Source organism: Chelonia mydas, chromosome 1, assembly GCF_015237465.2.
Source record: "Chelonia mydas isolate rCheMyd1 chromosome 1, rCheMyd1.pri.v2, whole genome shotgun sequence".
Classification (NCBI taxonomy): domain Eukaryota; kingdom Metazoa; phylum Chordata; order Testudines; family Cheloniidae; genus Chelonia; species Chelonia mydas.
The window spans coordinates 65,227,052-65,250,872 of NC_057849.1; the positions used below are offsets into that span (position 1 = coordinate 65,227,052).

At 39.2% G+C, this 23,821-nt stretch overlaps 1 long non-coding RNA gene across 1 annotated transcript in view; it reads right to left on the reverse strand.

The window, feature by feature from the left end:
- Positions 1–3,511: 3,511 nt before the first annotated feature.
- Positions 3,512–23,821, reverse strand: part of LOC122462031 — a 31,425-nt gene continuing 11,115 nt past the window's right edge. Inside the window, exon 4 of the long non-coding RNA XR_006284355.1 lies at positions 3,512–3,704. This is a non-coding gene — a long non-coding RNA (uncharacterized LOC122462031). The remainder of the gene's footprint in view (positions 3,705–23,821) is intronic.

The window sequence follows — 23,821 nt, forward strand, 5'->3', positions numbered from 1 at the left end:
CTAGCAAACAAGACAGTAGCTTTAGTGAAGTGCCAGTATGGTGTATGGATACATACTGGCTGTCAGGGTTACCTCCCCACTCTGAACCCTAGGGTACAGATGTGGGGACCCGCATGAAAGACCCCGTAAGCTTATTTTTACCAGCTTAGGTTAAAAACTTTCCCAAGGCACAAATTCCGTCTTGTCTTTGAACAGTATGCTGCCACCACCAAGTGATTTAGACAAAGAACAGGGAAAGGACCACTTGGAATTCCTATTTCCCCAAAATATCCCTCCAAGCCCTTACACCCCCTTTCCTGGGGAGGCTTGAGAATAAACAAGATGAGCACAAACCAGCCTTGAATTTTTAAGACCCAAAAAACCCAATCAGATTCTTAAAAATCAGAACTTTATTAGAAGAACAAAAAAAGATAAGAGAACAACTCTATAAGATCAGAATGGAAGATAATCTTTCAGGCAGTCAGATTCAAATCATAGAGAATCCCTCTAGGCAAATCCTTAAGTTACAAAAAGACACAAAAACAGGAATACACATTTCCTCCAGCACAGCGAATTTCAAAGCCAAAACAAAGAAAACCTAATGCATTTTCTAGCTAAATTACTTACTAACTTTACAGGAGTTGGAGGGCTTGCATCCTTGATCTGTTCCCGGCAAAGGTATCACACAGACAGACAAAAGCCTTTTCCCCCACTCCAGATTTGAAAATATCTTGTCCCCTCATTGATCATTTTGGGTCAGGTGCCAGCCAGGTTATCTGAGCTTCTTAACCCTTTACAGGTAAAAGGACTTTGCCTCTGGCCAGGAGGGATTTTATAGCACTGTATACAGAAAGGTGGTTACCCTTCCCTTTATATTTATGACACTGGCTATGTCCAAGTTCTGGCTGTGGATAAGGAATTCCAATGGTGGGGTAGGAGAGAAACTGCATGAACCAATAATACGTACTGGAGATGCTAACCCCACTTAAATTATTGTTAACCCAGATCCACTCTGTTTCTTTCCTCCTGGCTAGGGGAAATGACCTCAGGAATTCTGGGGAGGGCAGAACTAAATAGTGTGAGGACAAACACGAAGTGACGTGTTCTAAGCAGCCACTAGAGCAGTGGTTCTCAAACTAGGGCCACTGCTTGTTCAGGGGAAGTCCCTGGCGGGCTGGGCCGGTTTGTTTACCTGCCGCGTCTGCAGGTTTGGCTGATCGCAGCTCCCACCGGCCACGGTTCGCCACTACAGGCTAATGGGGGCCCAGGAAGTGGCGCGGGCCGAGGAATGTGTTGGCCGCCCTTCCTGCAGCCCCCATTGGCCTGGAGCGGTGAACCATGGCCAGTGAGAGCCACGATCGGCTGACCCTGCGGACACAGCAGGTAAACAAATCGGCCCGACCCACCAGGGGTTTTCCCTGAACAAGTGGCAGCCCTAGTTTGAGAACCACTGACTTTGGGGGATTAAGAGGAATCTCTCCACCTCCCTATCCATTGTTAACTTGCTTATACTCCAGACTAAAGTGAAAATCCAGTTGTTGTTTTTTTTATAGGCTTAGCTAACTATTACCACCAGTTTGTAAATGGTTTCAGTAACATTCAGTAACATTCAGTTGCATCCGATGAAGTAAGCTGTAGCTCACGAAAGCTTATGCTCAAATAAATTGGTTAGTCTCTAAGGTGCCACAAGTACTCCTTTTCTTTTTGTGAATACAGACTAACACGGCTATTACTCTGAAAATTCAGTAACATTGTGCCTGCTATCACAGACAAAACCATATAAAGTAGGGTGGATGGCAGCTTGTCAGAAAGACTCTGAGATAAAGAAAATTCTGTCAGGAAATCCTGTTCTGGCCAGTCCAAACTTAGACAAAATCTTTGAACTGTGCACTGATGCATCAGACACAGGCCTAGGAGCAGAACTGATACAAATAGGGGAAAATAACAAGAAGCAATGCATTGCTTACTTATGTTAAAAAAATAAAACTGAGATCACTGAACTGAACTATTTGGTCATAGAAAAAGAATGTTATGCATTTGTGTGGGCAATCAAGCAGCTAAGACCTTATCTATTTAACAGAAAATTCCTAAAACCACTTTCCATTGGTATGGCTGCACAGGACAAAAGATACCAAATTCAAACTGCTACATTGGAGCATTGCCCTCAAAGAATGTAGCACGGAAATTGTACACATTAAGGGTAAATAAAATGTAGTAGCTTATGTTTTAACCAGGCAAGAGGGTCCTTGGACCATGCCAATGGATGAGCCAATGGCTGACTCTGCTGTGCCAATGGAAGATGGTCTGACCAGGGACCTCCTAATGCCAGCAAGTGTAAGAGGTGCATAAGGGTTACAAGAATCCCCTGAGTCTGGTATTTACATTCTAGTTCACCAAAAGGGGTCATGTAAGGTCTCTAATAAGAGCCCATGTCAGACTGGTCATCAATATCATTGCAAAACACATGTATAGATGTTGTGTAAGGAGTTACGTCTCTATACTGAAAATAATGTTCTTAAGGTCTGTATCTGGGGACTAATCATCAGCAAAGGTTAAAAAGAGGTTTTCTTTCAGGTAAAACAAAAATCAGTCTGTTTTTTAATGAAAATTAAGTACTGTATGGTTCACAGTGGGCCTCCCCTCAGATTTCTGAACCAAATGCTAATGAGCGATTGTGAAATCTCCAAAGAGAGGAAATTAGCAGGAAGAGGTAAACAGCAGGGAATATTCTGTTTAGGGGTAATACAATGAATTTTGGAAGATATAAATTGCATACAGATGAACCCCTAGTTATTCCTTCAGTCTGTGAGAACAAGCTATCTGCAGGGTTAATCTTATGAGAAGGGGTCTCAAACAACTAATTGAAAATGCTGGGGAAAGAATTGGAGTTACGATTTCTTGCAGCAGATAGGGGAATGCCTGGTTAGCCAAATTTAGTCTCTAGAAAGCAGGTGATGATTTTGTTTTATTTGTAACCATTTGTTTCCAATATTATTATTCACTATCTCCTGAATCTCTGTTCTTTGACAATAAATTTATTTTTGTTTTCTCTATAAATATATCTCAGAGTTGTGTTCCAAGGTATAACTAATAAACTGGTGTGTACTGTTCTTTTGGGAACAGCAGGCCTGCTAATTCTGTGAGTGTTCAGTGAATAAGGGCTGGACACTACAACAAACTCTCCAAGGACTCAGGGGTTGCTTTGTGTGCCTATCGTTACCTGTCCAGGCAGAGCGAGGCCTGTGAAGGCTTAGAAGGCAGTGCTTGTGTTTCTGGTAGTTCTGAAACTGGTGGTTTCAGGGAGCTTATCCACAGAAGGCACAAACAAGCCTTCCTCTCACTGAGGGCAGGTGGTGGCAAGGTTCCTCACAACGCTGGGTGCCCCCTGGAAGCATCACACACATGACTAATATCAGGTCATTTACCTGGTATTCTTGAGCTTTCTGAATTAAAACAGAAGCCATCTGGAATAGCTCAGATCCATGGATCCATAGAATCATAGACTATTAGGGTTGGAAGAGACTTCAGGAGGTCATCTAGTCCAATCCCCTGCTCAAAGCAGGACCAACACCAACTAAATCATCCCAGCCAGGGCTTTGTCAAGCTGGGCCTTAAAAACTACTAAGGAAGGAGATTCCACCACCTCCCTAGGTAACCCATTCCAATGCTTCACCACCTGCCTAGTGAAATAGTGTCCAGCTTCCTGCCTTGCTAAAATCCAGCTTCTTTAGTATTCCCGTTTACACCATTGTCTCCACAATGGTGCTGAGACAGGGCTGTGCCTCTTCCTGCTGAAGCTTTCATAGGTCTCCTCCTTGATTTTCCACTTTCCTCCCTCATTCACCACTCTGGCAATCTGAGGGTCTCTTTTCTTTCTTTTACTCCTTTAGAGAGAGGGATTCATTCACTTCTGACACATGTAGCATGACAACATATACAAAAAGAGCCATGCTTTAAGCAACAACTAGAGAAAACTCACTGGCCAGGATGTCCCCATGTTTGGTAAGTTCCCTACAACACATGCTGGTCCTCTCTGGTAACTGGAGTGGACAAAGAATCTTACTCTTGATAGGGGTTTCTGCTTTCATGATTTCTGCCTTGGTGTTTTTTTTCCTGATGTCCACCAGAACAGTATATAGAGTCTTGAGTCCAGCTTGTTAGTATTAGGGTCAAGAAAATGCAGTGGAAGACTTACACTAGAAAAACTGGATTCCTATCAAGCTTGCAGGGTTTCCACCTCAAGTCTACCCACGCATTTATTGCTTTCATTCTGCGTTGCAAACCAGTGTGTCTGATTTCCTGTTTCCTTCACTAGAGCTTTGTTGATGTTTAAAGTTTTTCTGGTCTCAGCTTTAAGAACAAGGATTTCCCAGATAAATAAAATTACGTGAAGCTATCAATATATCCTCAGGTTTATACAGGAATTTGCAACTGTGGTTAAAAGGTAAATCATCACCCTTTCTGCTAACACTTTTCTTGGCTAAAAAAACCAAACCAAAACAGTTCAATGCTGAAACATAGCAAAAATTTGACAAATTTGCCCAAGGCAATGGTAATTTTTGGAGATACTTAATTGTCACCATTTTCACAGCAACTTTTGACGGCACAAATCTCCTCATCATTATGACCAAAAGAAATTCCGTAGTGGCCAAGTGTTAATGTGCTAATTATTTCACATTTCTCTAACGGTGTTCTTTTTGTCTCATCCACAACACCATGTGGCACCAAGCAAGCTTGTAGCCTTCCAGCAGTGAATGTAAATTATATTGAAAATGAGTAGACCACATATTCTTCTGCCAAAAATAGACCCCCAAACAAGAAGTAAAACTACTATTTAATTTATGAAGCACTATATAATCATATGGGCTATGCTAGAAAAATAGATTATAATACCCTTGATATTTTTGCAAGTACTTTTCCAACAGAAGTGCCTGACGAAGACAAACAATGAGTAAAAATTCAAATACATTCATAAGAAATTTGAAACTCCCAATTTCCATAGCACAGCAGCAAGCTTTGAAAACATTAACTGCCAGTCAGTTTCTAGTCCTTAATGATCTGTTTTACATTCCCATGGGATCAATGTTGTACAAAGTTTAAAAAGCATGAGGGTGGCAGTTTATATAAATCTGCTATGGTACTGTAGACTTTAATTTTCTGTTTGATCCAGACAAATTTAATCTTTCCTTAAATTCAACATTTTAGTACTCCAGAGAGATCATACCAACCTAACATAATAGTCCTAGTCCTGGTATGAATAATAATTTTATAATTAGAAATTGAAATAAATAAAGCAATCCTCTGGCATTCCAACAAGCTTCTGACCCAAACTATTATAAATCAAGTAGATTCTGTTCATGTATGTTACTTCAATCCTTGTATACTAAATCTGAAGTCAACTTCATTTAAGTTAAGGAGAGATTTGCTGACCTTGAATGCAGAATGGGGTCTTTAATGTTGGAAGGCAAAATGATTTAGTCACATTATGGCTTCAGTGTCAAAGGATGTATTAGATGTTTCATTGTAACATGAGCTTGCTAAAATGATGCACATCACCTCTAAACTATACATGCTAGTAATTGATATTGGAGCCAGGAAAAATTAGGCAGAATTGCAGATTCATTTACACTGGAATGTTTCACAGATTCATGTCCATTTCAACAAATGTTTCTTTTCTTTTTTTGGTAGAGGGGAATGAAGCATTTGGTTTCAACTTTTACCAAAGCAAAACCTTTTCATTTTTCAATAAGATTAACAAATACTCAAAGCCAGAATAAAATGTTTTGTTTTAGTTTGAACAAAAACTGTTCGTGTGACCTGAAACAATTTTCTTCCACTTTTGGATTTGGATTCAGAGAAATTGCAAAATAAATAAATAAAAAAAAAATAAAAAAAAAATATTGCTCTTTGTTCAACTTAAAATATTTTTTTTCAAAATTAGCAGTGAATCAAAATATCTGTTCAACCAACTATATTCAATATGCTTTATAGAAATAATCCAGAATTCTACATAATAATGATCCAATGGGCTATCATAATAATGATAATAGGCTGTAATGTTTTGGAACATTCCTGGAGAAAATGGGGACTTTTTAAAAGATACATCCAATTCACAACAATGACTTTGAATAAACATTTTAAGTGTGTGTGTATATTCACAGAGAGTGTTAATTAAAGTTCTATGTGTTTGTATTTACATAAAGAGGTGGTTGGAAAATGGTGTGGGTGGGCTGAGTTGGTTTTGTTTTTGTTTTTACCCCGTGGGAAATTTCAGCTTTTCAGTGCAATATTGAAAATTGAAATGTTTGTCTGAAAACTAAAATATTTTCAACCAAAGAGCAGAAACATTTCAGTTTTCATTAAGTTTTCCAACAAAATATTGAAATTTTCTATGGAAAGCAGACACTTTGGGAAAAACTGGTTTGTCAAAAACCCAATTTTCCATCAAAAACAGTTCTGACAGAAAATGTTCAACCAATCCTATATATATTACATATACATAATACATAATACATGTTTTTTAAAAAAGATGTTAAAAAACAACACTAATGTTACAAATGAATTTGGTCTTACAATATACTTATATATGCACAAGCAAGGATCATTATCTTCATTTTACCAGCAAGGTAGCTATGCTCTTCCATTCCAAATTTCTTAATTAAGCAATAGTTTAGCTAGATCAAAAGGAAGCAATCACTGTTTTCATAGCCTTATCAGGGGTCTGGTTATCAGCAAGCTAACTGTATCACAGAAAGGGTCAGTGCCTTAGCCAAACAGAAAAGGAGTACTGGTGGCACCTTAGAGACTAACCAATTTATTTGAGCATAAGCTTTCAGGAGCTACAGCTCAGTTCATCCAATGAAGTGAGCTGTAGCTCACGAAAGCTTATGCTCAAATAAATTGGTTAGTCTCTGAGGTGCCACAAGTACTCCTTTTCTGTTTGCGAATACAGACTAACATGACTGTTACTCTGAAACCTGCCTTAGCCAAGTGAACCTGTGACAAAATCAAGAACAAAACTTGCATCTCCTAACTGACCAACTCCATGCCTTAACCACGAAAACATGCTTTTTCACACATCAACTTCCTGATATGAACAGTGTACAAAGTGCTATTGCACCATATCTTGGAAATAGTACACAAATAGTACACAGATGTAAACAGTGGTAAATCTGTCTGCAATAAAAGCTAGAGGCATTCAAGATGCTGAGCTAACTGTATTTTTGGAACACCAAATATCTTCATTGAAATTAAGTCAAGCTTATAAAAAAGAAGTGATCTTCAAAATGACACTTCAGTCTCTCAAAATGAATGAGAAACAAAGATGAATGTAGTGCAGTCTTCCTTTGTTCAAGAACTCTGAAAACACAAAGACAAGGTGGCACCAGAAACATTGGTGGACAATTTCTCTGTGCTCTGCTAACATCCATGGCAATTGTAAATTATTTCTGCATAGCTCATTCTCTTCATATAGATATAAGGAAACAAAATTAGTCAGACTCATGAATGCTGGGCAGCTGTCAGCAACTGAACATAATACATGAATAATCCTACTTCCAAAATTAAATATTTGTAATGTAATTAAGGGTTTAATTCCTGTCAGCATTCATTGTCTGTGGATTTCGCTATGGATCCTCTGGTGGGTTTTCCTAACTCTGCTTCCATGGAGCTTAATCCTGATTCTGCTTAATACATTGTTCTACATTACTTACATATTCAGTCATCAGGTCCAGGCAGTCCTCCTTCAGTCTGCACAGTACAACAGTCTCCCGCACACTCCCAAAGCTTAAAAAAGGAAGGTACAGGCTCACTAGGAAGAAGTAAGAATCACTTATAGCACTTGGGCCTGATGATCTCCTTTGCTACAAGAGATGGAGGCATCAATTGATAGACAAGGTGTGAAAAAGATCTGCAAAAGCAGAGGGAAGCAGCAGCTCCATGGTTTGTTCTGCTCTCCCCAAAGCTTGAGTACAGCTCACAGGTCTGGAGCAAGAAAAGATAAACAAATAAACTGAAAATAAGAGTTACAAACAAGTGAATTACTAGCTACCAACTTGCTTCCACACTGGTCAGGGCCCAACCACAGAAAGAGCTGCTGAGAGGCTTGTATGGTTAAGGTTCAGTGAGGCTTTACCCTCCTTCCCCATCTCTGTTAGAACATGGATTATAAGGATGTGCCTCCGCAGGAAGCATCAGCACCAACTCTGCCCTGGATGAACCATTTTTCGGATCAATTCGTCCTGACTGGAGTATCAGGCCTGAGCATACGCCATGCCTGTTAGTGCTTTCAACAGCCTTGCCTAAAGGGGAAAAAAACCTTAAATAAAGTAGGACTCCAAACATGATATAGAGACCAGGAAATGTGGTGTAGTCCTCACATACCCCCAACACACTTCCTTTCGAGAGACCTGATAAGGATGTGAAAACTGTGATTGCTTCCTTTTGATCTAGCTAAACTATTGCTTAATTAGGACATTTGGAACGTAAGAGCACAGTCACTTGACAAAATAAAATATTTTCAAAATACAACAGAAACAATGGAGACCAATACAATAATATTTATGTGTATGGTTTTGTGCTTATTATACAATTGACAACTCTGAATTCATTATTAAAAAAAACCTGCTGTCTTAGTGTATTTTCAATTCATCATTCCATACTATACATTTGCAAAACACATCTTGGACATCGCATTAGTACTCAGAAAATGGTAGTGATACAATCATCTAACAAAGGGCTGCAAAAAAACAAACCACCTACTTAGCTAGGTGATTCTGACTGACGTGGCCATCAACAAGTTGCACTTCTACCACCAAAAAACTCATTGATGGAGCAGCAAGTGAAGCTGCTAATCTATGGTACAGTCACAAACAATAGCTTTGAAGCAGAAAGGCTAAAGTTGCAAGAAAATGCTACACTGAGGCTGTACTTTTCCAGTTCTATTTATCTTCTTTTTGATTTCCAAGAGCAGTTTTTTTCAATCAGCCATATACGTGCATTTACTTGCATTCATGTCTGTCCTGATTCCTGTGCTTTTGGGGTTATCATCTTTCAATTTGCTACCAGTACTAAACTTTATGACCTATTTCTGTCAAAAAAGACAACAGATGAAATTCATGATGAGCATGGATGTGTATGTTTAGACACGAGAGAGTTTAACAGCTATCTACAATCACTAAAGATGCTGACATTTCTAATATGTTCAGGAGTTTGTCCAAGAATCTAAAAATTATTTCTAATACACATGCTGAAGTTTGACAACTTGGTGCTTCAAGTTAGGCATCTAAATCTATATTCAGTCACCTAAACAACCATTTTAGACACCTAAGTGGTAATTTAAGTGGCCATAATGGATATTTAGGTGACTATGTTTAAACATCCACGTTTTCAAATTGGACCCAATGACCTCACCTCTTTATATATAACGAAAGCTGACCTTTATCTTATTTGGAGAATAATTTTCCCATGTGGCAGCTGTGCTTTCACTGAAGCAAAGAGAAGCTTTAGAATGCACACACTTATGAGAAAGATTACTGGAGCTTCCCCACTCAGAGGAAGGAAGAGCCTCAGATCCCTTCACCTCTTTCCCCTAGGCCAAAAGAAGCAATCTGTCTTCCCCTGTCAATAAGGCTGTTCTTAAGGACAAAAGTATCCATTCCAAGTACCTCCTCAGATCTCCCTCTTCTATCCTTCCCTAATAACCTTGTGTTCTCGTCTCAGGCACACTGCTACATGTTACACCAACTGCAGCCTTCTTGTGATGCTTATGTTCACCCCACATCAGAGTGATTACAAGTAGTCTACACCTGAGGAGACAGATGTGACTAGGTCCTCTTCTGAGAGCTCTTCTGGCTAGCTGAAGATGGAGAAAAGTATTCTTACTCACTATGTCAATCTGCTTGCCCATCAGTGATAACATGGCTCTCAGATTTCACACTTTGATATCTTTGTTTTGCTGTTTCTGATAAATGGAAAACTTCATCTATTGACAGCTCACTTAGTGTTACTCCCTTCTTTCTAACATCACTTCTCTTGGACTGAACTTGATCCAGTATACCATCATTTACCTCCTGTGTCCTTCCTGACCCTAAAGGAGCCTCTTTGCCTTATATCAGGTGATCAACTTTTTCTTCTGACAGTGAAGTCTTATGATTTGCTTCCAGTCCTTCAGTAGCCCATGGAATACTCCCTCTGTCTACCTTACCTAAGATTAGCATTGTGGGCAGACAAATGAAGCATCTTTCTCTGAAATCCCATCCAATGTTGGCCATATTTGAATACACAACAAGGAGGTAGGGTGGAATTTGTCTAGGGCAGCAGTAGAATACCCTATTTCTTCTTAGATTTTTAATGTGCGTGTCAGGGGTTGGGGGCAGCAAAGAAAGGAAAGGCCAGTTTCCCTGGGTCACGTTTTCTCTGTTTATGTGGCATGCCCTCTTTTTTATAGATATGCACATCCAGCACACTGTGCAACTTGCCCTGCTCTGTGCACTGGACCAGCATGGTAATATTGTTTTTGTGTGTGTAAATCTGACTACTTTTCCTTCACACAAAATGACTGTTATCCCTTTGCGCTCTGCACAAAAGATGCATGTTTGGGCCCTCTATAAGTTAAGTGCCCATTTCGACAATGTAAACTGCCAAGAAAAGTGGGGAAAAAAGAAATGCAAAGAACGTCTGACTTTAATTAATCCCCCTGCCCCCCCCACACACACCTCACTACGTTTCCCCTCTTCATTTTACAGAGTTTTGCTGCTGCAAAACTAAATACTCAATTAAGACAGAAACATCTAAATAAAATGCAACTACAGTGCCGCTGTGATTCCAGAGACAATGATCCACAACTGGCACAGTCAGCCAATTTTCACCAATTGGGAAACTGAGGGACATTCTGTTGTCAAGGAGCTTGCAATATTTCAGTAATGAGATGGCCGTAGCTAGTGCTTCAGCTAATGCTACTAATTACCCTTTCAAAAGATTTTTATCAGTTCAGCCATTGGCATAGGAAGATATTGGTTCAGTAGAAGTATATCCCTCCCAATATTTTGTCTTATTTTTCACATCATTGCTTGGTATATACATGAGCTGTTAATGCCTGTTCTATGCTAACCTGAAAATAACAATGTGATCTGGTTTTCTTCTCCTTCAGTCAACTAGATGAGAATGTTTACTGTGAAGAATTTTCACCCATAAAAACATATATTACCTGTATCAGCCAGTTTATGACTGGATCTGATGCAGATATTGCAGATGTTCAACTTAGAAATGAGAAAATCACAAATGCAGGTGCAACTGAATTCAAGTATCAGAGGGCTAGCCGTGTTAGTCTGTATCCACAAAAACAACGAGGAGTGCGATGGCACCTAAAAGACTAACAGATTTATTTGGGCATAAGCTTTTGTGGGTAAAAACCCCACTTCTTCAGATGCATGGAGTCATCTGTTATAAATACATAAATAAATAAATAACTTGTTAGTCTTTAAGGTGCCACCGCACTCCTCGTTGTTTTAAATAAATTCAGTAGTGTCACCAAACACAAGCATTCAGTTCTATCTTTGGATGTACTAGACCCATAATGATCTCAAGTCTGAAGGCTGGTTGCTGGGTGATTTCAGGTTTCAAATTATATTTGGCAGATTAGCAATCAGAAATTGACCGCTTACATTTCTCACAGCACATTTTGGATGGCAAGAGCAGGGGGACTGCAGGTAATTGAGCTACATTGACAGAGCTACTTGCCGAAACCTGTGTAGCTCCTTCTTCCTGTCTACTTGGCTTTAGCCAGGGTTATTAGTGCCTATCAATTCCTTTCGAAAGCAATACATTTCACCAAATTCATCCCAACACAAGAAAACACATAAAGCATAGTTATTGTACATTTTACTTTGTCCCAACTCAGTGAACCATTAAAAATGAAGTGAATCGCTGAACAAAAGTGAGCCGAACAACAAAAACCTGAAATCAGTAAAAACATGTTTAGACTAACAGCGTTTTATTTCACTTAAAAAGAAAAGTTACCTCTTCTGTGATGTCCATGACTATGGGCAAATAATTTTTTCTGACTTTTTTGCACTTCCTCTTATCTCCTGACCTTAACATGTGGATTGCTTAAGTCTTTAGGGCTGTCCCCAAGGCATAGTGTGGGAGAGTTGGTTCATTTTTATGAAGATAAGCCTCTCCATAGTGCTGTTAGACAGAATCCTTTGGTCAGTGACAATGGCCCTGATAGACCAAAAAACATTTGTGTTCACTCTAAGTGGCTGACCTTTATTTCTAGAAAAGTGTGGGGGGGGGGGGGGCAGGGGGGTCTCAGCTTTAATACCAGTGGCACAAAAGAAATAAGAAATTCCAACTGATCTAATGAGTTGAAGGGAACTACTGGATCTGTGGTGCCATTTTGTAAAAAAAATCTCCACAGCTCCATAGCATCAAATATGTAAATATATATTCACACTGACTACTAGCAAATTTAGCACAGTTTAGCACAAAGCTGAAAAGCGAGCTAATTTACTAAGGACTTGGGTCTGAAGTGAAAGCCATGAGTGTAACCCCAAAAGGTAAAACAACCTGTGCATTTGAGGAGTTAACTGTAGTTACCATATCTATATGGGATTGAATCTGCTCTGGTGTAATCTTGTATCTGAAGGACTCAAATATTCTCAAACAAACAGGGGAGGATTTTTTCTAATCAGAAGCCCTATCTCCTCCACTGCTCAGAATATTGTACAGTTACTTGAAATGCACCATATGTTGCACAGGGGGAAAATGTGCTATCTGTTAGCATCGAGAAGCTGAGTAGCACAATTTAAGCCACAATTTAAGCTGGGGGTTATAAATGGAGGGAAAAGGAGCTAGTAATTACAAGTATAGTCAAGAGAAGATAAGGTCTCAAAGTTGCCGGAACATAGTTGTATTCCATGGTAACACAGAAGGTCAGAAAATCACCTTATGGATATCATAAGGATGTCATAAATGAACTCAAGAAACAAAACTGAACAATGACATAGGAGCCAAACAGAGCCCAGAACAATGGTGCCAGGGAGGAAAGGTTAAAATCACTGTCTGGGTGATAATATGAATTAAAAAGTAATAACAAAAATAATCAGTAAAGAACATAAGTGTGGAAATGGTCTTACCCTTCTTCACTAGAGGCCAGTTCATCTCTTGGTATTCCAGGGCCAGATTCTACTACCCTTACTAAACTCTGAGTAATACCTTACTTCAAGAGGAATCACACTGATCTGAAGTGGATTTTTATGGGACAGCTCTCCAAGTAAAGCATCATTGGTTGTGAGCAAGCGCGACAGAATTGGGGCCAGAATGACTTGCAATGAGCCTTGCCCCAATCATTGATGGATACGCATATTAAAGTAATCACATCCTCTATAAAAGGAAAATGGGTATTAAAGATTGGGGAACAGTGGGTATCCTCAGACGTTGAGGTAATGAATCAGAATTAGAGCTGGTAGAAAAAATGGAACACATCCTTCCCAACCATTTTCTGGAAAATGTATCCCTGTTTTTAATTGTTTGACCAGCTTTCATGTTTTTCATGCTCAGCAACTCTACTGCAACCTGGGGTAAAACGTGTTACAGCTCCTAGCAGGTTTGGACCCTGCATCTCCCATATATATGCAACACACCCATTTCATTGGGAAATGATACCTCTTTCCATTTCCAAGCCCTTCAAAATGTCCATTGGTGCATAAACCATGCTTTTTCACACTGCGCTGCCCACTAACACACAGCAGACCTATTTGATATTGCCCCATTCACTGCACTGCAGGCAAAATTGCTGCATAACATTCTGGATTTAGCTTTCTCTTCTTTGATGATTTCCCTCTGCCTTAGTGTGTGCCACACTTTTAGTGGGATGATAAATAATAAATAATATTTTATCATTTTATAACGTACTTTCCTTATATATTGCACCTAGTCCTACCATCTTTGTTCATGCTGAGTAGTACCTTATATGAGTGCTCCCATAGACTTCACAGAGGAGTACTCTGAGTACTGTAAATTGTTACGCAATATAGTAATTTTCATCCACAGATCTCAAACTGCTTTTCAGAGGTAAGTATTGTTATCTTCATTGTGGTTGTGAGGAAGCTAACACACAGACAGCTTAAGTGATTTGTCTACTGTTACTCACACCTTCTTGTCAACTGTTTAAAATGGGCCATCCTAATTATCACTACATTTTTTTCTCCTGCTGATAATAGCCCACCTTAATTGATTAGTCTTGTTAGAGTTGGTATGGCAAACCCATATTTTCATGTTCTCTGTGTATATATATCTTCCTACCGTATTTTCCACTGCATGCATCTGATGAAGTGGGTTTTAGCCCACGAAAGCTTATGCTCAAATAAATGTGTTAATCTCTAAGGTGTCACAAGTACTCCTCATTCTTTTTCATAATATCAGTGACTTCCTCAATGTTAAGTCAGTAGTGCAAAAAGGAAATAGAACTCAGATCTCCTGACTGCATGTCATGTGTCCTATCCACCAGCTGCTCTTGACACACCAGATTTGGAATGTGTCATCTAAATTATGCATGACTATATAAGTGTGTATGTGTGGGGGGGATTACTGGACAGTATAATAGAGTGAGTTATGAACAGCACATGGGCACTACTATAATTGCTTATATATAAATAACTGAAATAGACGTAGGTTTAAGCCCTGCTGTAGGCTTGAATTTCCTTTCTTTTGTGGATTTTAGTCAGACCCTTACCGCATGTTGAACAGAATTGTTTGTAGTCTAATTTGCTAGAATTATTGCTAAAGTTCCTCATGAAACAAAGAGCCAAACAGAAGTACCTAGGGAGAGGAACAACAGCCAGAAGGTGAGACAAAGACAGAACAAGAGAAGTAATCTCATTTGGCAGGTCCAGCCAGCCACAGCAGAGTGATAGTGTAGAAATTTGTTGAGAGATATTTTCAGGACATCCCTGTCCGCACAGAAAACAGGGTATGCATTATGCAGTTCAAAGCACAAGATTCGCTGTTACTGCTGCTGGCAAATGTCTATGCATGGCAGCAATGGATTGCCCCTAGTGCCATTTATATTTCTATCTCAACAATAGCCAACCATCTTTATACACTTAAAATCTGCAGTGAGGACAGGATTGCTTTTTAGAAACATTGTTGCTAGCAGTATTTTTCATGTGAGATTAATAAATCCCACATTCCAGTGTCTGACACTGAAATATAACCCTCTGTTTGACATGACCATGACAGCCTTCAGGAAAAAAGAAGGTCTTTTCAGAAGGCTACATGTGGAAATTGTATACAAGTAAACTGAGAGGAGTGGGAAGACGGATGCATACCTGATTTTCAGTAGCAAAGAATTTGCAGGTGCAACTGTGATGAATACCAGGAAGTTGTGTGCCCACAAAATGGGACTTGGGCCCATTTTGACTGCTTTCTGTATCATAGGTATCCATTTTGTGTACTTTCAGACTTTTCTAATAATAGCACATGCAGATTCAGTGGCCCTGGGTGGAGTGATTTAACAACAACTCCCAAGTGGCTGTGTGGTCAGCAACTATAAAATAAAAGCACAGCAGCTGACAAGGGCAAATTCTCAAAGCTTCTGACCTGGATTGAGAAAGAAAGAGCAAATCTATGAGGAGGGAGCGAGCACAGAGAGTGGATCCCTTGTGATAAGTTGAAAAACCTGTAGAAGTAGGGAAATAAATGTTACACCAAACTCTGTAATGCAATGGGAAAATGTACAATTGCTAACAGATGGGCTTTAACAATGAGAACCTGTGCCCATCTCAAAGAATCATGTGTCAATAACCAAAATGAAGAATAGAAACATAATCAGAAATGAAACAAGACCAGGCAAATGATAACCAACTAAAAAAGGAATAATAAATAAAAATGACAAGAAAATACTTGCACATAAGGAAGGAAGGAAAGGTTAATTCTGTCTTCTCAATTTCTTTTTTGCAAGCTGGCTGGGCTTTTCTAAAATTGTCTGAGAGCATGTCCTTCCTCATGTTAGCCCTGAAACATGCTGTGGTCACATGGAGGTTTCAGGGGCAGGGGGAAATTCTACACATGGTACAATCCAAATGCATCCCAATTGTGTTCCAGAGATTGTAAATCATAACGGAATTTGGCCATATATATTATATTCTGGATATGGGAGTTACTGTACATTGTATAGCATATATCTAGATTTATCCAGGCCATTAAGACATCTTTAATACAAATTTAAAAAAAGCAGTGCTAGTTTGTTTTTAGTGCTCCTATTTCTTCAATTACAATACATACAGCTACTCTGTACCCATAAAGTCCTCTGGAGAATATGCTCCTTCTAAGATTTTTCTTGCACTTTTAAAAAGTTCCCTCTTGCGCTATTTCTAGTATCTACAGTATGCTGAACTGAAAATTGTGTTTTGGGACCCTGGCACTTGTTTTTATTTTGTTTATTTAACTGTTTCATCTTTATGTTTTTTATAATGCTGTACATGCCATAGCATACGGTATGCTTACTCCCAGAATCACTCATATTACTTTCCCTTTGTATAAAGTGTCATAATGTCTTCTAAAAGTTGTTTTGCTGTTAATAGGGGGAAGCTCATGTTAATTTATGATTTAGAATACTACTTTTAGTTTGCCAGATGTTGGCTCAGTTACAAGACAGGTTAATAATTCAAAAGATGTGTCGGTTTATTATTTGACTCAATGGCACTCACAAAATACCCATACCTACTATGGCATTCTTTGTATTTGACATTTTACCTTCACATTTTTTAATATCTAGTGAGAAAATCTGGCCCTATTGAAGTCAGTGACAAAACTGCAATTTATTTCCATAGGACCAGGATTTCATCCTTAGTGTAAACAAGGCTTGTAACCAGAAGTATTGCTTCCAGACCAATCATCTTTCACAGCCAGTCAAACAGCAGACTGCAGATTAGCTCCTACCACACACAATAGTCTAAGGGTCCACTGATACTTGGAAAATGACCCATTGTTGACAATCCTTGTCAGCTGTCACCCTCTATTGTTCATCAACCAATGGTGAAAACTGTTTGTCTGACAGAGAAGACAGGGCTAACCCATTTTGAATTTTCCAATACAAAAGAGGCTTGTAAACCAGCTTAACCAGACTTGAGGAATCTCCCCAGTTGAGGAAATCTCCAGACAGTATAGAGGCAGAATAGCCTAGTGTGGCAGTTTGGAAAATGTAGCTAAGTAAACCTTACAAATGAATGTTATGAAATTGCTTGTATCACTGAACGTCTCACTGTATACTGAATCAGCCATTTGATATTAGGGTTTGTGTCACATACCCCCCAGACCTGGGCTAGGGACATTCTACAGGAACAAATAAGAGTCATTAACTGGCTGGTCTTCAATTCAAAGAGTTACATGCTAGAATGATGAGAAGGCCGCAGCTTAAGAGAAATCAGTTCTTCTCAGGTTCCCTGTAAGGTGTGGGGTTGCAACAATGGAAATGACTCAGCAGAAAAGAAGGGACAAAGATAAAAGGTATTAGAAGTTGCTGTTAAGAGGGACATGCTCACTGAGCTAAGAGGGAGTCTTATGACTGGTGGGTCTAAACACACTAAGGACAACTTGTTGCAGGATTAGAAGAGAGTCCATGATGACAAGACTGAGTCATGGGAGTCGGGGTGAGGAGAGGGAACCTGAAGGCACTGACTGAAACACAAAGAACATTCAAGCATGATGAGGACCTTAAGGGACGGAATTGCATGCAGGTGTTTATTGTTTTTTGACTAAGAATGCTTCTTTGGGGCTATGCCTTTGAGTAAAATATAATTGCTTTAAAAAGTCCTCCGCAAAGTCTGTGGGTTACTTACTTCAACAGTCATGTGTCTGTGAAGGGTTAAAATATAAACTGGAGTACCCATGAGGGTGGAGTTCTGGGGAAGGTATGCTTTAGTAATGGGGTACCTTAGGGGATCAGCACCGATCCTGGTTGCCAGGCTCTGAGTAGAGTGAAAGCTAAGTTCAAAAGGCATCAATGCCTCATAATGTGCCAGAGGGGAAGGGAGCATTGGGAGGGGGCCAGTGGAGGGCTACTGGGTCCAGGCTTGCATGGAGCCAGTGACCACTAACCACCACATAACAGGTATAGTGGATCAGCAAATGATACTCCAGATGTGAGTCTGGAGTAATGGCTACACCGACACAGTATTCTATACACCATGATTTCTATTTTTGTTTGTCTTCTATCACTTTTTATCATTTACATTTATACAAGATATATTTATGAGGGAAGGAGTTTATCCCTTTGTGATTATTGGCTTTCCAAATTGTTTTCTCGGGGCACTGTTGTAAGAATCTATTAGCTGCTCCACAGTTAATGTGCCACTTACTGTCTGTTAAACAGATTTTCTATTATCTTTCTATCCTTTGCCAAAAATAGGAAACAAAAAAACACAGAGGGAAAAATAAAAGTTTCTCTTATGTCCAAATGCTACTCTCCAGGTTCCTGGAAATGTCATTTAACTTTCTGTGTTAACATGGTGACTACCCAGGAGTCTGGTAAGCCTGGCAGCCTTGGCAGGTATTCATGACAGCTTGTCAAGCCGGAGGCAACTGCACACAGTCTTTCCTCACCATAATTAATAATTAATTATTAGTCATTATTTTTTAATGACTGGTTCTTTTGAATTCACGGGTATTTATTTTACACAATTTGTTTTGTTGTTTATTTTTTTAAAGTAAGAAAGGCAAGCAGTGTGCATTCTTTCAAACAAAAGACAAATGAGCTTGCTGCCTTCACGGAGGAAATAATGTGCAGATTTATATACATACAGACCTACATACACGCATGCATGTGTGGTATGCACACCTATATATACATAGGGAATCTAGCCCTTATTTCCAAACACAAGTAACTTGAGCACCTTTTTGCAAGCCCAGAAAATTAAACACAGTCTAAACCACATCAGTTAAGTTGTCTACTATTTTACAAAAAGAAAACAACAGCAGTGTTGTTTCTTAGGCTATGCCTACACTTCAATGGCTACAGAGGTAACACTGCAGCTGCACTGCTGTAGTGCGTCAGTGTAGACCCTCACTACAGTGATGGGAAGGGTTCTCCCATCTCTATAGTTAATCCTGAGAGGAGGTAACTAGGTTGAAGGAAGAATTCTTCTGTCAGCCTAGTATTGTCTACACCAGGGTAAGTTGGCTTAAGAGGGGTGTGCATTTTTCACACCCCTGAGCGATGTAACTGGGTCAACTTAACTCTTTAGTATAGACCTGGCCTTAGTGATTTGGAATGACATGTTCTCAGGAAGTGTAGAGAAGTCACTCTCCAGAATGCTGTCATGTGATTGGTATGAACTTCCTCCTCAGAGACATCACAAGGACTAGTTGAAAGCAGGCTTAGATTGGAGAGAAGAAAAGGTTTATGGAATCATTTTAATAAATGTGAATCATAAATGTTATTTGTATCAGCCATGTGCTCCATTTAATCACAGTCACCAGTTAAAATGACAATAGGTTAAATAATAGTCACTTGATGCAGAGCAGCTGGAGTACTTTTTCTGCACATTGACAACTGTATAAACACACGCACACACACACAGATTCCCTTTGAGCCTTCACATAGCTGTCTGCTCTTCCACAACTGAGTGAGGCTTCGTAGTTGTATTTATGAAATGGAGCCCAGATCCTGCAAACCCTTAGCATGTGAGTAACTTTACACATCTAGGGCTATTCACATGACTAACATGCATGTTGGCAGGAATAGACTCAAAGGGTTTTATTCCCTTCTAGGCTGGAGCTCTGTTTGGCACAGGAGGATGGGGCAATGTCAACAAGATGGTTCCAGTCCCCTCATTCCGAGGGCCATCCCTAGCCCCATCAGCAACTGAAGCTGCGTCTGGGCAGCTCTGACTTCTGCCGCTGCTGAAGTGAAGCTCTGATATGCCCTCTCCTCACTGTCTGTGTGTGCCCCTCCTATCTCCTATACCTAACGTAAGGGAATTGTGGCCCTTTATACCACCTGGCAACAAGGAAAAACCCAGCTAGAAGTGTGGCTGATAAAGTATCATTTTCCCCCAAGATGGACTCACCTTAGCAAATTACATGTGTTGAAATGTCTGCAGAATTGAGACCTAACAAGGGCCATCTCAGGATAGAACTAGAGGAATACAATCCGATATAATTGGCTTCACAGAATTCAGTTTTTATGTTTTTATATCATTTTGACAGATAATATCAGTTTGTCAGCATTTTCTTCTATTTTTATTCATTTCAGCTTTCATAGTTAAGAGAAATTATGAGAGAGAAACCAAAAATAATTATTTAGTGACAATAGTTTTTGAGATTAAAATATTTAAAGCTTTTCTAGCTGTTAAAAGATAAATTAACATCACATTTCAAAATATACAAAGTAAATGTCCTGAAATCAAATTCCAATAAGTTATTGAGCAGCATTTTTCTTACTTTGCCTGTCTGTATATTACAATTGTTATCGATATAAATAATATTTGTTCAATTGTGTGGCTACAGTGAAATTGACATTATTGATAAAAATCTGATCCTTCCAAGCCTAGATGTGTGTATATATATATATATATATAATAGGGCTGTCAATTAATCACAATTAACTCATGCAAATAACTCAAAACATTAATCATGATTAAAAAATTAATCTCTTTATCATGAAAGTGTAACTTACAAATATAGATTTTTTTGTTATATAACTGCATTCAAAAAACAAAACAATGTAAAACTTTAGAGCCTACAAGTCCACTCAGTCCTACTTTTTGTTCAGCAAATTGCTAAGACAAACAAGTTTGTTTATATTTACAGGAGATACTGCTGCCTGCTTCTTATTTACAATGTCACCTGAAAGTTAGAACAGGCATGTACATGGCATTTTTGTAGCTGGTGTTGCAAGGTATTTACATGCCAGATATGCTAAACATTCATGCTCCTTCATGCTTTGGCCACCATTGCAGAGGACATACTTCCATGCTGATGATGCTTGTTAAAAAAATAATGCATTATTTAAATTTGTGGCTGAACTCCTTGGGGGAGAATTGTATGTCTCTTGTTCTGTTTTACCCGCATTCTGCCATATATTTCATGTTATAGCAGTCTCAGATAATGACCCAGCACATGTTCATTTTAAGAACACTTTCACAGCAGATTTGACAAAACACAAAGAAGGTACCAATGTGAGATTTCTAAAAATAACTACAGCACTCGACCCAAGGTTTAAGAATCTGAAGTGCCATCCAAAATCTGAGAGGGGCGAGGTGGGGAGCATGCCTTCAGAAGTCTTAAAAGAGCAACACGCAGATGCAGAAACTACAGAATCTGAATCATCAAAAAAGAAAATCAGCCTTCTGCTGGTGGCATCCAATTCAAATGATGAAAATGAACATGCGTCAGTCTGCTCTGCTTTGGATCATTATCAAGCAGAATCCATCATCAGGGTGGTTGAAGCATGAAGGGACATATGAATCTTTAGTGCGTCTGGCATGTAAATATCTTGCAACACCAGCCATAACAGTGCCATGCAAACGCCTGTTCTCACTTTCAGGTGACATTATGAACAAGAAGCAGGCAGCATTATCTCCTGCATATTGCAACCAAACTTGTTTGTCTGAGCGATTGGCTCAAGTACGACTGAGTGGACTTGTCGGCTCTAAAGGTTTAAAAAAATATATTTTTGAATACGGGGTTTTTTTGGTACAGAATTCTACATTTGTAAGTTCAATTTTCATGATAAAGAGATTGCACTACAGTATTTTTATTAGGTAAATTGAAAAATACTATATCTTTTGTTTTTTACAGTGCAAATATTTGTAATCAAAAATATATATAAAGTGAGCACTGTACACGTATTCTGTGTCGTAACTGAAATCAATATATTTGAAAATGTAGAAAACATCCAAAAATATTTAAATAAATGGTATTCTATTATTAACAGCGCAATTAATCACATGATTAATCATGATTAATTTTTTAATCATTTGACAGCCCTAATATTTTACATACATGTATGCATTTACACCTCTTAAAAGGTATTATAAACTGACAAAATAAACATCAGCTATCCATATCTGCCCCTGATTTAGCCGTCATAAATTGGTTTATTTCTCATGTGTCAGAGCAATGGTGTTTTACGAGGACTGAATCTGAAGATGCAGCATGGTTTAGAGTTGGGATCGGCAACCTTTGGCACATGGCCCATCAGGGAAATCTGCTGGCAAGCCGGGACAGTTTGTTTACCTGCAGCATCCGCGGGTTCAGCCGATCGCAGCTCCCACTGGCCGCGGTTCACCCCTCCAGGCCAATGGAGGCTGCGGGAAGTGGCAGCCAGCACATCCTTGGCCCATGCCTCTTTCTGCAGGCCCCATTCACCTGGAACAGCGAACTGCAGCCAGCGGGACCTGCGATCGGCCGAACTGGCGGACGCTGCAGGTAAACAAACCGTCCCGGCCTGTCAGCAGATTTCCCTGACGGTCTGTGTCGCAAAGCTTGTCGATTCCTGGTTTAGATATTTCATTGGCAGGAGTTTGAGAAGATCACATTATTCACATATGACAAAATCACAGATGAGTTATGCATCTCACCCCCAATACCTAATTCCAACTTTCTACCATGACATCATGTATTCTATGACATCAATGTTACAGAAAATCTATTTTAGAAGTTTTTAGAGATCTAAACAAGTGGTATTATTTTCAATATATTACAAAATTACAGGTTTCAGAGTAACAGCCGTGTTAGTCTGTATTCGCAAAAAGAAAAGGAGTACTTGTGGCACTTTAGAGACTAACCAATGTATTTGAGCATAAGCTTTCGCGAGCTACAGCTCACTTCATCGGATGCATACTTTGGAAAATACAGATGTTTTTATACACACAAACCATGAAAAATGGGTATTTATCACTACAAAAGGTTTTCTCCCCCCCCCCCCCCAAACTACTCTCCTGCTGGTAATAGCTTATCTAAAGTGATCACTCTCCTTACAATGTGTATGATAATCAAGGTGGGTCATTTCCAGGTTTCCCCCCCCCCCCCCAACCCACTCTCCTGTTGGTAATAGCTTATCAAAAGTGATCACTCTCCTTACAATGTGGTAAGGAGAGTGATCACTTTAGATAAGCTATTACCAACAGGAGATTGGGTTTGTTGGGGGCAGGGGGGAGAAAACCTGGATTTGTGCTGGAAATGGCCCACCTCGATTATCATACACATTGTAAGGAGAGTGATCACTTTAGATAAGATATTACCAGCAGGAGAGTAGTTTGCGGGGGGAGAGAAAACCTTTTGTAGTGATAAACACCCATTTTTTCATGGTTTGTGTGTATAAAAACATCTGTATTTTCCATTATATGCATCCGATGAAGTGAGCGGTAGCTCACGAAAGCTTATGCTCAAATAAATTGGTCAGTCTCTAAGGTGCCACAAGTCCTCCTTTTCTTTTTACATGAGCTGGAACCACAATCCTAGTTCCAAGTATTGACATAGCATGAAGCACTAGGGCACGTTTGAGCTCAGGCTCATAGTAATATATACATGGAAAATGTTGGTATAAGAAAAGCAATCTTATCTCATGCATTGTCACAAGTGTGACAAATTCACAACCTTTATATAGGCACAACTGCTACTATGCTCATGTTATAACAATTTGGAAATGTTTTAAGGTCTAGTGAAATTATTTCATTCTGTTTTTACCATTCTTTGAAAAACCATAGCCAGTGTTACTCGAAAGCAATTAATAAGGGATTAAAGGTGAAGGTGAACTTTCTCTTTGTTCCTGCTTTATGCATGTGAAGGCTGCTCTCTTCAACTAAAATAATAAATCCAATGTTGCAACCTTTAAAAA